This window comes from Muntiacus reevesi, chromosome 8 (assembly GCF_963930625.1).
Source record: "Muntiacus reevesi chromosome 8, mMunRee1.1, whole genome shotgun sequence".
Classification (NCBI taxonomy): domain Eukaryota; kingdom Metazoa; phylum Chordata; class Mammalia; order Artiodactyla; family Cervidae; genus Muntiacus; species Muntiacus reevesi.
The window spans coordinates 57,127,136-57,142,090 of NC_089256.1; the positions used below are offsets into that span (position 1 = coordinate 57,127,136).

At 42.9% G+C, this 14,955-nt stretch overlaps 1 protein-coding gene and 1 non-coding gene across 15 annotated transcripts in view; one reads left to right on the plus strand and one right to left on the minus strand.

The window, feature by feature from the left end:
• LPP (LIM domain containing preferred translocation partner in lipoma) overlaps nucleotides 1–14,955 on the minus strand; it is a 715,161-nt gene that overhangs the window by 582,138 nt on the left and 118,068 nt on the right. The window lies entirely within an intron of this gene.
• On the plus strand, nucleotides 4,767–4,839 carry TRNAG-UCC (transfer RNA glycine (anticodon UCC)). The gene has a single exon. It is a non-coding gene; the product is annotated as a tRNA-Gly (tRNA).

The window sequence follows — 14,955 nt, forward strand, 5'->3', positions numbered from 1 at the left end:
CCCAAAAAGGTTTTCAAAATGGAAATGTCCACATCCACACCTGAAGATTTAGGAATGCAGACTGAATATCTGAATTCTGGTAAAACTTCCCTAAGTGATGCTGATCCATAAATTGAAGTGAGAAAACACTGCTACAGGGAGCAATCACCAAACGGGAACTCAGGAGAACCCATGGTAAGGAAAGCTTCGGGGTACCTGGGCGAGTGTCCCCAGGAGGATCAAGCCCATAGGTAACTTGCATTCATAGTGGACCAAGGGAGAAAAACAAAAACCAGAGAGTGACCAAGGTAACAGAGAGATACCCCAAGGGAAGAGCAGTCTGTCCTGTCAAAGACCTCCAGAAAAGAGGGTCCACTTAGGAGACCTGGAGTGAGAAAAACAGGGAAATCAGGACAGCATTCAGGTTTTGCAAGGTTGGGTTTGCAAAAGGTATTCACCTCAAGAAACCTAATTAGTCAGTCTATACAATATATTTCATTTATTATCCTGAAAACAGACAGAGATAAAAATAGATAAGCATATCCTCTGCACATTTCTTTAAATATTGCTGTAACAACAACAGGATCCGGATGAACCCTGAATGGGAAGGAATTTGTCATCGGCCCCCATATCAAAGATGTATAATCTATAATCCATCATGGCCACTAAATTTCTACGACAAATCTCTTCAGCCAAAACAAGGTAGAGTGCTTAGCTAATTACACCTCCCTGATGCCTTTGGACGTCAAAATCAAGTCCAATTCATTTGTCTTATGAGTCCCTATAAGCAAATTCTATTGTTTCACTTCAATATGAGCATCCAATATTAAACAAAGGATTGACCGGGCCAATGAAACCTAGTCCAAGTGTCCTAGGATATGATCCCCATATTTGTCTATTGTCATTTCATTTGTAAAGTAGGAAAAACAGACTTCTCTGCATAGTATAAAAAAGAAATATACTAAGCAGTTGCCAAATAATGAAACGCCTAACTCCAATTGCTAAATTAATTAATGACTTGACATATTTAAAATCTATTGTACATTTCCTTTGTTTTCAATAAGTAACATCTAGTTTCTAACTTGCGTCATCAACCTATGCAAATCTTAATTGCATGGATCCCTTCTGCTTTATCCAAAATTCCAAATACACAAGCTATCTGTTTGATTAGATTCTCCCACCTCTGTTATCATCATAGAGTTAGGCCTTTACCCTGTGGATTTCCTTATCCTATGACATTCTATGGAAAGGAGTCTGCGCAGAAAGCAAGGAACCTAACATTCACATGTGAAGTTTGAGGTTTTACACTGAGGAGTGGTTGCTATTTCTGAGATGGGGGCTGATTCTGTGACTGATGGACCTTGAGTTTGAGTTATCTAAGTGTGTCCTTCCATCGGTGTTTCCTGAATAAATAACCAGCATGGCTAGCTGAATTATATCATTCTCAGCTCAGAGAACTGACCCTCACTTCACAATACATTTCAGTCCTTCCTTCCAACCTCCCACCATTGCCCCTAAAAAAAAAACTGTACTGTAATTTGGGTTGAGGGGCGGAGGATGTGGCAGAACATCTCTCTTCTACCTTGCTCCATGCCTCTTCACATTGACATCTCCCTACCCTGCCCTTGGGTGAGTTATCTAATTATTGAGTCTGGAGAAGAAACTGGGCATGGGCAACTCAGGCCCTTCCTCCCAGTCTTGGGATGTATCTGACTGTAGAAAGAATACCCTCCCTACCGCTCAAGTACCCTGAGCTAACAGGCCTATAGCTCATTCTCCAACTAGTCTTTACCTCCAGCTGCCTAACGCAGCATTACCTTCAACTGGTTTCCAGATGAAACACAAGAACAGAAAGCAGAAGAACAAATGGTGCTAGAATTGATGCTTAAGGGCCAAGGGAGAGGCTAGATTCAGTATCAATGAGCCCCCTCAAGCGCTTACATATCACCTAGTCTAACCCACAGTGAACATACTTGACCTTGCACGTGGTACATCAGGGCTTCTGCCTTCACAAACACTCTTCATTCATCCTCAAACTACCTTTCCAGATCCTTCCCTGGCCCAACCCTGACCCCCAGCCCAGGATCACCCAGCCTTCTCAGACGCTGCCAACCTCAGAGATCTCTCCATTCCCTGAATCCTCACTCTCATTCTCTCTTGGTCTCTTCTCTCTTGGTCTCTCTTGGTCATCACTCTGTAAACATTTTTTTTTCTTTTTTTTTTTTTTGCCTTTAAAAAAAAATTTACTTACTTTTAGTGGGGGGGATAATTGCTTTACAATGCTGTGTTGGTTTCTGCCATACGTCAACTTGAATCAGCCATAAGACAAAGACAAAGTGAAATCACTCAGTCGTGTCTGACTCTTTGTGACCCCAGGGACAGTAGCCTGCACCAGGCTCCTCCGTCCATGGGATTTTCTAGGCAAGAGTACTGAAGTGGGTTGCCATTTCCTTCTCTGGGGAATCTTCCCGACCCCGGGATCAAAGCCAGGTCTCCTGCATTGATAGACAGACACTTTACCGTCTGTATATACATATCCCCTCCCTCTTGAACCTCCCTCCCATTTTCCACGCCATCCTACCCCTATAGGTTGCCAAAGAGCTCTAGGCCGAGCTCCCTGTGATATACAGCAACTCCTCATTAGCTACCTATTTTACAGATGGTAATGTATGTATTTCAATGCTATTCTCTCAGCTCATCCCACCTGCTCCTTCCCACTGCTGTGTCCATAAATCTAATCTCAGACATTTTTATCAGTAAGTCAAATCCCTGGGAGAGTCTTAGTTCCTTCACTGTCAAGTCCCAATCATCTCCTCCCCACCCATCCTCCCTTGGCACAAGTTAACTAGTATTTAATTAGTTAGTTAGTGAAAGTCGCTCAGTCATGTCTGACTCTTGTGACCCCAAGGACTGTACTCCACCAGGCCTCTCTGTCCATGGAATTCTCCGGCCAAGAATATTGGAGTGGGTACCCATGTCCTTCTTCAGGGGATCTTCCCAACCCAAGGATCAAACCCAGGTCTCCCGCATTGCAGACAGATTCTTAATCGTCTGAGACACCAGGAAAGTCCAACCAGCATTTACAGAGAACTTATTATGTATCAGGCCATTGGGCATGAATCTAAGAGCATCATGATCATTACCTTGTTTAACTGTCCCTAGGAAGTACGTACAGTTATCATTCTCTAGAATAAACAGGGTCTGTGCTCAAAAAGGCTCACCACGCCAAGCGCATCTCACTGTGTCTGGTGTAGCTATGGGAGGCTTAGAGACCTGAGTAAGAACAGCAGATGGGGATGGGAAGTGAGACTCAGGCACTAAGTTCAGTTCAAAACTGAGGCTCCACCTTCACTGCCTTGCCCTTCACCTACGCTTGGCCCTGGGTTTAAGGAGAAAAAGGATTCTCAGTTTAAGAAAGAAAAGAAGATGGAGAAAATGAAAGTCCAGGTGGTCACTGCTCCATGAAAAGTCTAATCACTCAGTATGAAAAGGCTCCTCAAGCCCAATCCTTGCTCTGAAAACAGAGGTCTGGATCACTGTGGTTTTGTCATGAGATGAATAACAAGCCCCGAGGATTACTCGAATTACAAGGCCCAGACCAGATCCACTCAAATATAGCTGGAAGCTTTCTAGTAACTCTAACCGTGCATGGGGAATGAGCTGCTCAGAGAAGTGACTCACTTACTGGAACCCATGCTGCCTGCATTACTCAGCTGATATTAATACACCCACTTGTTCATTAAAGTTTAATTGGAGTTCATGTGAATTGGTTTCACCGGATACTTAATCAAAGAGAAGCATTTGTGTATGAAGTGTTCACATACAAAGCTAGAAAGCGCAGCTCTTCCCCAGCCTCTACACACTCCAGTGACCGCTCCTCTAATACTGTTGACATCGTAAGTTAGTCAGAGGAGGTGGTACGGTGATCTTCCAAGAGGGGGAAAGTTGTCCACACACAAAACACAAATAAATGATAAATCCTCTGGCCTATGGCCACAGACACAGTTCCCCAGCTCACCAGCCACAGCCTGACATGGTCTAGGATGCAAATGGCCAGCTCCTCAGTAAGAACTTGCTCCTTTCTGGAGTTCATTATCAAAGCTGCAGGGCTCCTTCTCTCCCTGGGCACCTGTCTCCCAGCCGTACATCTTTATTTTTAAAATGGGTGGATGAGGAAATTAACCATCATTCAACATAATCACACATTTCTCTTGTACTGACAAGCAAACCATGAACGCAATCCCAAACGCCTATTTATACAATCAGGGCTGTCAGTACCCTGTTATTTCTTATTGGATATCTCACTAATCAACATTTCTGGAAGTATAAGTTTTTAAGGCTCCTGAAAAGACTTGTGCATGAAGTTGGGGAGAAATAGATTTCTCCCAAGTCTGGTGGCTCTGGTTCTATGATCAATTTTTCATTAGGAATGGTCACCATGGTTAAGGACATAGGACTTCTGGGCCCAAAACAAATCAAGGTGAGTTAAAAACTTGGTACTCTAGATTGATTTGCTGAAAAAAACCCTCAAAGACTGTAGATTGAAAGGTAATATACTGATTTTCTTATTTATTTATTTACGTGGCTACACCAAGTCTTGGTTGTGGCATGCGGGATCTAATTCCCTGACCAGAGACTGGACCCGGGCCCTACCTTTAGGAGTGCAGACTCTTAGCCACTGGGCCACCAGGGAAGCCCCAGCAATGTGGATTTTTTTTAACAGCTTTATTGAGACATAATGCACACATCACACAATTCACCCATCTAAAATCTACAATGTGAGGACTTCCCTGGTGGCCCAATGGTTAAGACTCTGTGCTTCCAATGCAGGGGGCACAGGTTCGATCCCTGGTCAGGGAACTAAGATCCCATGTGCCGTGTGGCATGGCCAAAAGAATAAAGAAATAAAGTCTACAGTTCAGTTTTTAATATAGTCACAGAGTTGTGCAACCACTGCCACATCTAATTTAAGAACATTTTCACTGCCCTCAAAGGAAACCCACACTCATTAGCAGTAACTCTCTATCTCCCACCCCATCCCTGCCAGCAATCACTAATCTACTTTCTACCTTTACAGACTTGACGAATTGTCCTATTGTGGACTTTTCATATAAATGGAATTATGTAATGTGTGGCCTACTGTGACTAGGTTCTTTCACTTAGCCTGTTTTCAAGATTATTTGTATTGTACCACTACTGCATTCCTTTCTGTTGCCTAATCATACTATATTTTATAGCAAATTTCACTTATCTATTCAGCACTCCACCTTTTAAAAATAAAATAGAGCTACCAAAGAACAGCAAATTATGTAGCAGCACTCAGCCTGGCAGATAATCTGCTAATCCTCTGAATGATCCAGTCACGATTACGCCATCAGACATGTAAAGTATGTGGGGTAGTGGTAGGGGCTTCACAAATGTGGGAGGAGTTGGCAGAGCCTAGCCGCCCAAGCCTTACTAAAGTTAAGGCTTATCAGGATGACCCGTCTGCACACGGTTTCACAGTTTACAAAGAGCTCTCACTGACATGATGTAGTTAGGCGGTGGTTCCTCGAGGAAGGAGCTTCAGTGTCTGCATCTCTGATTTTCCCAAGACAACCAGCATCGCTTGGAATGCACTGAACAAACAATACAAGCAACCACCTCTCCCTCTAGAAAAGCCACTTTTTCAGTTTCTTAAGATATGACCAAGTACCTAGTAATAAGTACATATGATGTGCCAGGCACCAACATGGTGATTAATAAGATACAACACCTGCCCTACAGGGGTTTAAAATCTAGCAGAAAAGACCAAAGGAGTACACACAGGACAAGTCAGCGCCAGATGAACAGAATAAAAGCTGTGAGAGAAACCCAGGGAAAGAATCTCTAGCTTATTTCATCTCACTTGCCATGCTACTGATTCCACTTCTAACCTTGTTTATCGAGTGGGAGCTATTTACAACATGACAATCATAGATGGTATGTAGACGTTCATGGAGATAGAGAATTCATAGCTATGAGTATCCTGAAAAAGTACAAACTGATCCGTATCTGGAGTATAAATCAGAGTCAACTTTAGCACCCACATGAGTAACATCACCAGACGATGTAGACCAAAAAAACAACCATCAAAGATGGAGAGTCAAGGGGATCATCCATCCAAACCTAAAGACTTTCTGCCTCCTTCAAAGCAGGCATTTCAAAACACTGCCAGGAAGCAGGCGATTCACTTAGAAGTTGTCACCTAAGCAACCAGGTAACGTGAAGGAAAGAAACAGGCTTCCAAAATACATGTAATCTAACCCATACCCTGAATGTTCATTGGAAGGACTAATGTTGAAAGTGAAGCTCCAATACTTTGTCCACCTGATGTGAAGAGCCAAGTCACTGGAAAAGACCCTGATGCTGGGAAAGACTGAAGGCAAGAGGAGAAGGGGATGACAGAGGATGAGATGGTTGGGTGGCATTACCAACTCAATGGACATAAGTTTGAACAAGCTCCAGGAGATGGAAGGACAGGGAAGCCTGGCGTGCTGCAGTTCCCGGGGTCGAAAAGAGTCGGACACAGCTGAGCAACTGAACAACAACAACAACTCATACCCTGGTACATGAGGTCAAATAATGCAGCACTTTGTGTATTTGGTGCCATGTGCTTAAGAGACCCAAAGCTATTTGCCAAAGAGAACTCAGTCCTCCCCACCCTCTTAGCAAGCAGAGCTGACTCCTAGTCATTAAGGAGGTCAAGAGCATCTTCTATTCTTATGTCCTATATTCTGAGGACACAGCTGAGCTCCCAGATAAAGGCACTACACCATCAAACGAGAAATTCAGCTCATGTTTTTGTTTCTTGGCATCTAAGAATATATATCTTCCTTGGATCCAACTCACGGAACAGATTAGGTTTCCATGCAAACCAGAAACAATTGATACACCTAATCACTTACAATTTCCACCAGCATGAAACCCTCTTTAATACATTCATCCAATTTGTACATCAGTACAAGTGTTCCTTTTTAAATTCCTATAGCGAGTTCGTACCTCCTGTTTCCTAATTACATCATGCAAAAAAGGGAATTTTACCTTCACCTCTCTTGTTCATTAAAGCAAGTTTCAGGAAGTACTTTGACATTTGATTTTTAAAAAACACATGATGATTTAACAGAAAGTTTTAGAGATTCATTGCTGCTTATACTTTGGGAGAAACAAGTGAATATCAAATCATAGTTAACTTTTTAACCAATGGAAAAAAAAAAACTAAAGGGGAGCATTTTCAGGTTTATTGCAACTCTATATAATCTTGATAGCACTTGATAAGAATGACCTCACTACACTAGAATCAGGACGATGAAGCAGAAAGCAGCCCAGAGTTAAAAGCTCTGGGTTTGCATCCATTGCCACTTTAAAACTCAACTCATCTCTCTGAACCTCAGTTACATCATCTCTAAAGGGAAATGAATGACAAGCTTTGCCTTGCCTACCTCATGGGGATGCCATAGGGTACACATGAGAAAATGTGTATTTCAGAGCTTTGAAAACCACAAAGCCCCATACACAATGTGAGGTATTCACAGTGTAAGGTATTATCTTAATGCCTTTTCCTATAAAGACATTTTTAAATGACATGAACAAACACTTTTGCCTTTCTGTTTCTATTTTGAATCAGCTAAGGAAACACCCCCAAAATCAGCACCACTAATTCCAGGAAGCTTCACTCTCTCTCTCACACACACACAGGCTTTGTAATGATAAGTACTGTGTAAGACAATAAGCCCAAGAAAGCACCAGCTCCTGAAGAATCTTCCATCTCTGAGCTATCCTCATGAGAACAACTTTAATATTAGTGTCTTTCAATATACTCTTCTTTTTCGAAGGCATATGAAGTATATTCAAGTATATCACCTTTCAGAAGGCAGTATGCCAAAATCCCCACCCACCTCCTTCAGGTGCAGAAGAGATGGTCCCAGGAGGAAGTGGCCCCAGCGTATCAGTGTCATCTGGAGAGGAGGGAAGTGGGAGCCAGTGCTGAAGACAGGATCCAGAGACACGCAGACTGAGGGAAGATAGACCCTGACTGGGTGACACAGAAAAAATTCCACCTCACAGGCCAGCTTTGATCAACAAACCTGGTAGCCACATGGCGACACTCCAGGAAGCAGCTTATCAAGGATGTGGCTGTCTTTCACATCCCACACAGGCTCTATCATCTGAAGTTTACACTCTCAACTACCATCTACAGATAAGCAAAGATCAAGGACAGAGAAGCCAAAACTTTTCCAAGGTCACGACAGGCTGTGCAAATGCTTTCGATTCCTACGCACCAGGCTAAACTGGCTCCTGGTCCTCGAGTAAACAGGTCAGGGTCCTAAAACAGCCATGAACCATTCACTTGGTACCTGTCTTTCATCATTGTAGCAGGACCAAATAATGAGAGCTAACACAGAGCGCTTGCTGTGCCAGACACTGTGAAATATACTTTACAAACATTTTTAACTATTAAGTCTTAATTTTTTAACTCATCTTTTAGCTTATTTCACTCTCACAATGACCCTAAAATGTAAAGATGAGGAAATTGAGGTACCAGAGAGATGAAGTTGTTTGCCCACAGTTCTCCAATATCTCATGGTGGGCAGTTTTAAACCCTGGTGGTTCTGACTTTGACGGCTGTTCCTGCCCGCACACACAATGCCTGGCCCTGGGTACTTCCCACACTGGATGAATATCCACCAGGAGCCAGGCACCACTGGAGGCTCTCACATATATTTTCTAATTTATTCTCACAGTGACATTGGGAGAGGGATACTATCATCCTGCACTTAAAGAAAGACACCAAGACTCTAAGAAGTTATTTAACCAAGGTTTTGACAAACTCTAAGAAGCACCTAGGATTTGAACCTCTGTCCAATTTCAAATTTCCGAACTCTGTAAATACCCAGGTTCTGCCCCAGCTCTGACAGCAGCAAACTACACAGTTCTCTACTCATCATAAGCATTGCCTACCTAGCTATCTACTCATTCATTTTTTTGCCAAGTGGTGAAGCAAAAGGAACACATGTTTAGGAGACAGGAAGACCAGAGAGGTTCCATCACTTACTAACTGTGTGACTTGGACAAGTTATTCAGATTCTCTGTGCCTCAGTTTCTTCATCTAACCAATGAGAACAATGATAATAGTACCTAACACTGCCTTGAAGATTGTGATAAAAATTAAATAAGATGATGAATGTAAAACATTATGATAGGGACCAATACATAATAAGTGCTTAAAAAATAAAAATAAAAATTCACTAATAATTGAGTGAGACAAAGATAAAATGGCATAATCTGAGAACAATTTCTACCACAGTTCCAATAATATACTAGTTACTCAAAAATCAAAATGATCTTCATTTTCTGTGAATTTCCTCTCTGATAGTCTTGAGTTTCACAGCCCTCTCTGATCTAGTCCCTAGACCCCACAGTGGCCAGCACATGCCTTGTACATTACAGATATTCAGGGTCAATGATCATACGATCTTTCTCTGAACTTACCAAGGAAAGAAAATCTAAGATGCTAACGTAACTCCTCTGAAAGTTTGGAAGCTTCAGTTGTCCATTTTCACCCCAAATGTTACCTTCAGGGTGAAAATTATTACCCACAGTTGAAGCCTAAAACACACTGAAAAGCATCAATTGACTGTTCTTATTTATTTCTGACACATTTCTCAAGAAATAAAGGAGAAAAATGATTTCCCAACCTCATAGTTTTAAATCGTATGTCCTTCTTCTCTACAAAGATCATCACATTACTTAATAAAATCATGTATTTTGCACAGGTCCTTTGCAGATGTTAACCACAGGGCTTTGCTAGGTCTGTCACTAATGTGCAAGAGAGAGGAGGTAGAAAGGGGACGAAAGACAGGTATAGAGAGAGAGAGAGAGGTTGAAAACACAAGAAATGGAGGATATTTGATATTAACAGAAAATTCATACGGCAGAACTGCTTCAACCAAGACACCAAAGGAAAAACAGCTATAAGAATACATCGTTAAACTGGGAAGAAAGGGAAAAAAAAAATGCATGTGTGTATGTGTGTGCATGCCCATGTATGTGTATGTGGATGTGTGTGCATGCATGCATGAACATTTATGTAAAAGACCTAGGGCCAGACCACAGGGCAAGAGAAATAGTGCCCATACCAGGGCTTCTGGGCAACGTGTGAAGGGTCATGATGCTGTCAGGGCCCTGGGGGCTGGAGGACTGGATTTGCAGCCCAGCTCTGCCATCCAACTGTCCCATCTGGAACAAGTTGCCATTCCTCAGTCTCCCACACTCAGAATAGAGCCCTCGCCGGACTGGTTTGCAAGCTAAGCAACAAAAGAGATGTGAACATGTTGTGGAAACATCTGTACAAACATAAATGGGCGTTACTACCCATTTATTCCAATGCCGAAGAGAGAGACTTCATCTGAGCCACTGTGCCTCACAAGTGGAATCTATTCCCATCCCAGCCTGCACTGAAAGAAGGGATGCAAACAGTTTTCCAGAGAGGCAATGCTTTTTAATTTATCTATTATTTCCAAAACAAAAAAGCAAAAACCTTCCTCCTCTTTTGTTTTTCCAAATAAAAATAAATTATAACCCTAACTTGCTAATAAATGCAGGCTGGAGCTGTCCTTAAGTAAAAGCTTTTGATAACAAATTGCCTGCACTAACTGCTATTTTACTGCTGAATTTTTTATTGTTGCTTAAGCATAGCAATTATGCTAATAAGCCTGGGAGGATGGTACATCGAGTATTGAATCTGACAGATAAAATACTCAATAAAATGCTAATCTCACCTGAAAATTGGAATCAGACAGCCTTATTAGTATTTATGGATATGGCATCTTAAACATGTTTTGGGGTTTTTTTTTTTGGTTTTTTTTTTTCAGATAAGTATATGAAATCAATGTTGTCTCCTAATACAGCCTGCCACTGCTAGGCCTCTGTGTGCTTTAGATTCGAGTAGACAGTTCCTCACTGCCTCAGCCTTGCTTCCTGACGGAGAAACAAGAGCTTATTGGTCATCTCTGCCACAGAAAGAATAGGGCAATAAAATGTGTTTCTTCCCGCACCTCCCTTTCTCTCCCCCCACCCATCTAATCCCCTCAAAAAGGAAAGGTAAGAACTGTCTTTCTGAGCAGAAAGAGAAGGCAGATTTGACAGTAACAAGAACCATTTGTCAAACCATCTGGCTTCTCTCGTCACCTGACAGGAGGGAAGAGTGATGTGTCAGAAAGAACATGGAATTGAGGATTCAAAGAGCTGGCTTTCTCGTCTTGAGTTTTGCCATTTCCTCCATGGGAAGCCCTAACAGGAATCAGTTTCCTACATAGGGACCTTCTGCATCCAAAGTTCAAGTCCTTATGACAAGTGAGTCTCCATGGGGGACAGAAGAAATGGGGGCCAAAGTCCCAGTGTATATGAAGAGTGGAATACTATAAGCCAAGGTAGGCACATCAGGGGAATGTGAGATTCTTGAACGTGTTACATTTACATGGTACCTCCTTATCGTGTATCCTCAGGATATATTTAAACTGGTTCAGGCTTAAATTCAGAGATCTCAGACACCAAATACATATAGTAAACAAGATTGGATGGTCTATCACCTGTTCTCAGGAATTTTACTGGTTCTCTTCTTTAGGATCAATACATTAACTCTGGAAAGGAACAAAGAAGAGAAGTCAGCTTTCTATTTCAAGCAGCATAAAGTAATGCTGAATATCACAATATTAATTATGAAAAAAATCCTTTTCTCCTTTATTTCCATAAGAACCACATAAGGCAGGAAAGAGAAAATTCTCTTCTCCAGAGGCTGCCATAGATAAGAAAATTAAGAATCAGAGAGGATTTCCCCACCCAGGCAGAGTACATGGGTTCTGGGGTCAGGACGAATAGTTTTGCCTTCTGACTAATTCCAGCCTGCCCCTGAGCACACACAGGTCTTCTGGGTCTTGGGCCTCTTGACTCACCCCAAACCCAAATACCCAAGCTACAAGTCACTGCCGGACAGGAGAGAGAGTGAGCAGGAACCTCAACACCCACAGCCACGGTGCCAGCGCCTTCACCCACCACCTTCAAGGTTTCCAAAAGTTGACACCCCTTCCAGAAGTCACTATCTCCTCTTGTTAGTTCATAGGCATGGACACATCCGGCTTTCATGGCATGTAGGAATGTGACAGGTGGTGACAAAACTGGGCACAGATCCCAGGACTCAAAAACTCACTCTGGTGCCTTACAGAATCACTGTCCTCTATAATCCCCCATTTCTTCCTTTGGGCCCCTTCACCTTTCCAAGACCAAAGAGGTCCCTTGGCCATTAGCAGAAAGGAGAAGGGAGAGAAAATGGGCTCCAAAGAGTCAGAGATGAATACAACTTAGAATCCTCACACCTCTTTCTTCAGCAAATCTTCACAATGCAAACAAAGCTGTGGTGATTATTATTATCCCCATTTTGCAGATGAAGAAACAAAAGACTAAAAGTTCATAGATTCCTTGCAGATAACACAAAAGCTCGGAGATCCTCAGCCCAGAGCTGGGGAAATGCCAGTAGAGGTAGGTGGTCAGCCCAAGGCAAGGTAGCGCCACACAATCAGTAGAGTCTACAATCGTTAATCACAATGTTCCAAGACACATCACCACTAAATAAGAGAAAATGCTGGTATCACTTTAATATTAGTGATCCACACCACCCAAGGGAGCTGACCAACTCATCACTTTCCCTTCTGCTTCACACAGGTAGAAATAAAATCCAAGTCCAGACACCCTTTTATCTTTATTGTACCAGGACCAACACTGCAATTTTCAAAGCAACATCACAACAAATTCATCATGTAGGGATCACTATCCTCCAATTTCCAGGAGGAAAAAGCCAGGCACTAAGACGTATATTCACTCACTCAAGTCTCAGAGGTCTCTGAAAGCAGGATCAACACTCAGATCCATGCCCCCTGTTCTTTCCACTTGATTAAGCCACCTCTGAATTGCCAGGGCTGCCACCTCTTTAGTAAACAACCTCGGCAGAAAGTCAGTTCTGAACTGAGACATCTCCCAACAGAGTAACGATTCGAGTCATACTTCGAGGAATAATTTCTGGGAAAGCAGAGGAGGTGATGCTATCAAACAGTGAAACTCAAAACTCCTACTCACTACCTACCTGGGAGGGAGCAGGAAATGGGGCCGAGGCCCCTTCCCTCCGTGCTCCCCCTGCCCATTTCTGTCACTTACAGTCATTACTAAACTTAGCACTTTAAGCAAATGAAAGATATTTCCTAGCTGCATAGCCTTGGGTAAGTCCCCAATCTCTTTGGTCCTATTACTGATACACAGTCAAGCACATATGCACACACACAGGTGCACATATACACACCTAAGACCACCCCTTCCTTCCCTTGGTGGGATCATGACAACAGAAAACCCGTTTTATTTACCCTGCACAGCCCTGCAGCAACACCCTAATTGTTCATGCAGTGTCCCCAGCCTCTGCACCCAACAGTCTAACCAGAACCCTCCACTACCTCCTTCCTTGAGCCTCCTAATTTCCAGCCTCCTTCTGCTAAGCCCCGCTTCCCAAGCCTCACCTGCCACTCTCCTCTGTGAGGTCTGGTCACTTCTATCCTGCAGAAGCACTAACTTCTCTCCCCATCACCAACTGCAATGTTCCCCTCACACCCGAAATCCATCTTCCTCTAAATGAAATACTGCCAGCCCTTCAACAAATGAAAGCTCTTCAAACACCCTCCACCAGAATAGCTGCATTTCTCCACATGCTCTGATTTGTATCCTACTAAAATCAGCACCTCTATAACTAAGTCTATTCTATAAGTCTGGTGTCTAGAGAAAAAGGTTTTGTGCCCAGAATACAGGAAATACGGCACTAGAAGGACCTTCAGTCAAGCCTCCAAGGCACACTGCGCCAAACTGGAGAAGCTGCGGCAGTGGGGAGTCAGTCCCGGGGTCAGTAAGAAACACCACCATGCTGGGTCTTATACAAATGTTCTCTAATCTTTACAACTTAGCATGCAAGGTATATTCAATCCCCAATAAAACCCATTTAAACTGGGACTCAGAGAGGTTTAGTATTAATAACTCAGTCCCACTAGAGTTATGCATTGTGTGCGCATGCAGACACCCAGTCATGTCCGACTCTTTGTGTCCCCATCGACTGTAGCCCACCAGGTTCTTCTGTCCATGGGATTTTCCAGACAAGAATACTGGAGTGGGTTGCCATTTCCTTGTGCAGGGGATCTTTCTGACCCAGGGATTGAACCTGCATTTCCTGTGTCTTCTGCATTGCAGGTGAATTCTTTACCAACTGCGGCACATACCATTCTAATTCACAAGGCTACTGGAGCTCAGGTTTATAATCAAGTCTGTACAATTTCACTGAGATTCTCTGTTACTGAGCAGGGTCTAACGCTCTGCCAGATGCTTTGCGAAAATAATCTTGGGTAACATACATAACAACCCTGCCCAGTAATTCTTAGTGTCCCATTTTACAGATCTGGAAACTAAAGCCAAATACCAAACATGTGTCTGGCACATTTAGGACTAGAATCAGGGGTCTTGGGCTTGCTCTTTTTCTCTTTCCTCTGTATCACACATCTTCTTTATACACAAAGTCTCTGTCTGTGGTGTGTTAAACATAATGGGTTCTTCTATGCATGAGTCACTAGAAGCAACCTTCAGCAGTCCATGCAGAATCTGCACTGCAAGTCACGAAAAGGTGCTTCACAAGCAGCGATCTAGTTCAGATCCCAACAGTGATGGTGGAAGGTGGATTTGGAGCATGCCATGTGAGCACAGGCTGACCCTGGACTGTTGCCAAGGGTCAAAGTCACTCAGCTTCACAAATGCACACCTTGGCTTGTCCACCTTCCTTGTAGCAGGGGCAACTGCAGTGTATTGTTCAAGAAGTTTCATAATCAAACTCAGAAATCCAGAGGTCATCATGTACACCTCCTCTTCAAAAGGAAA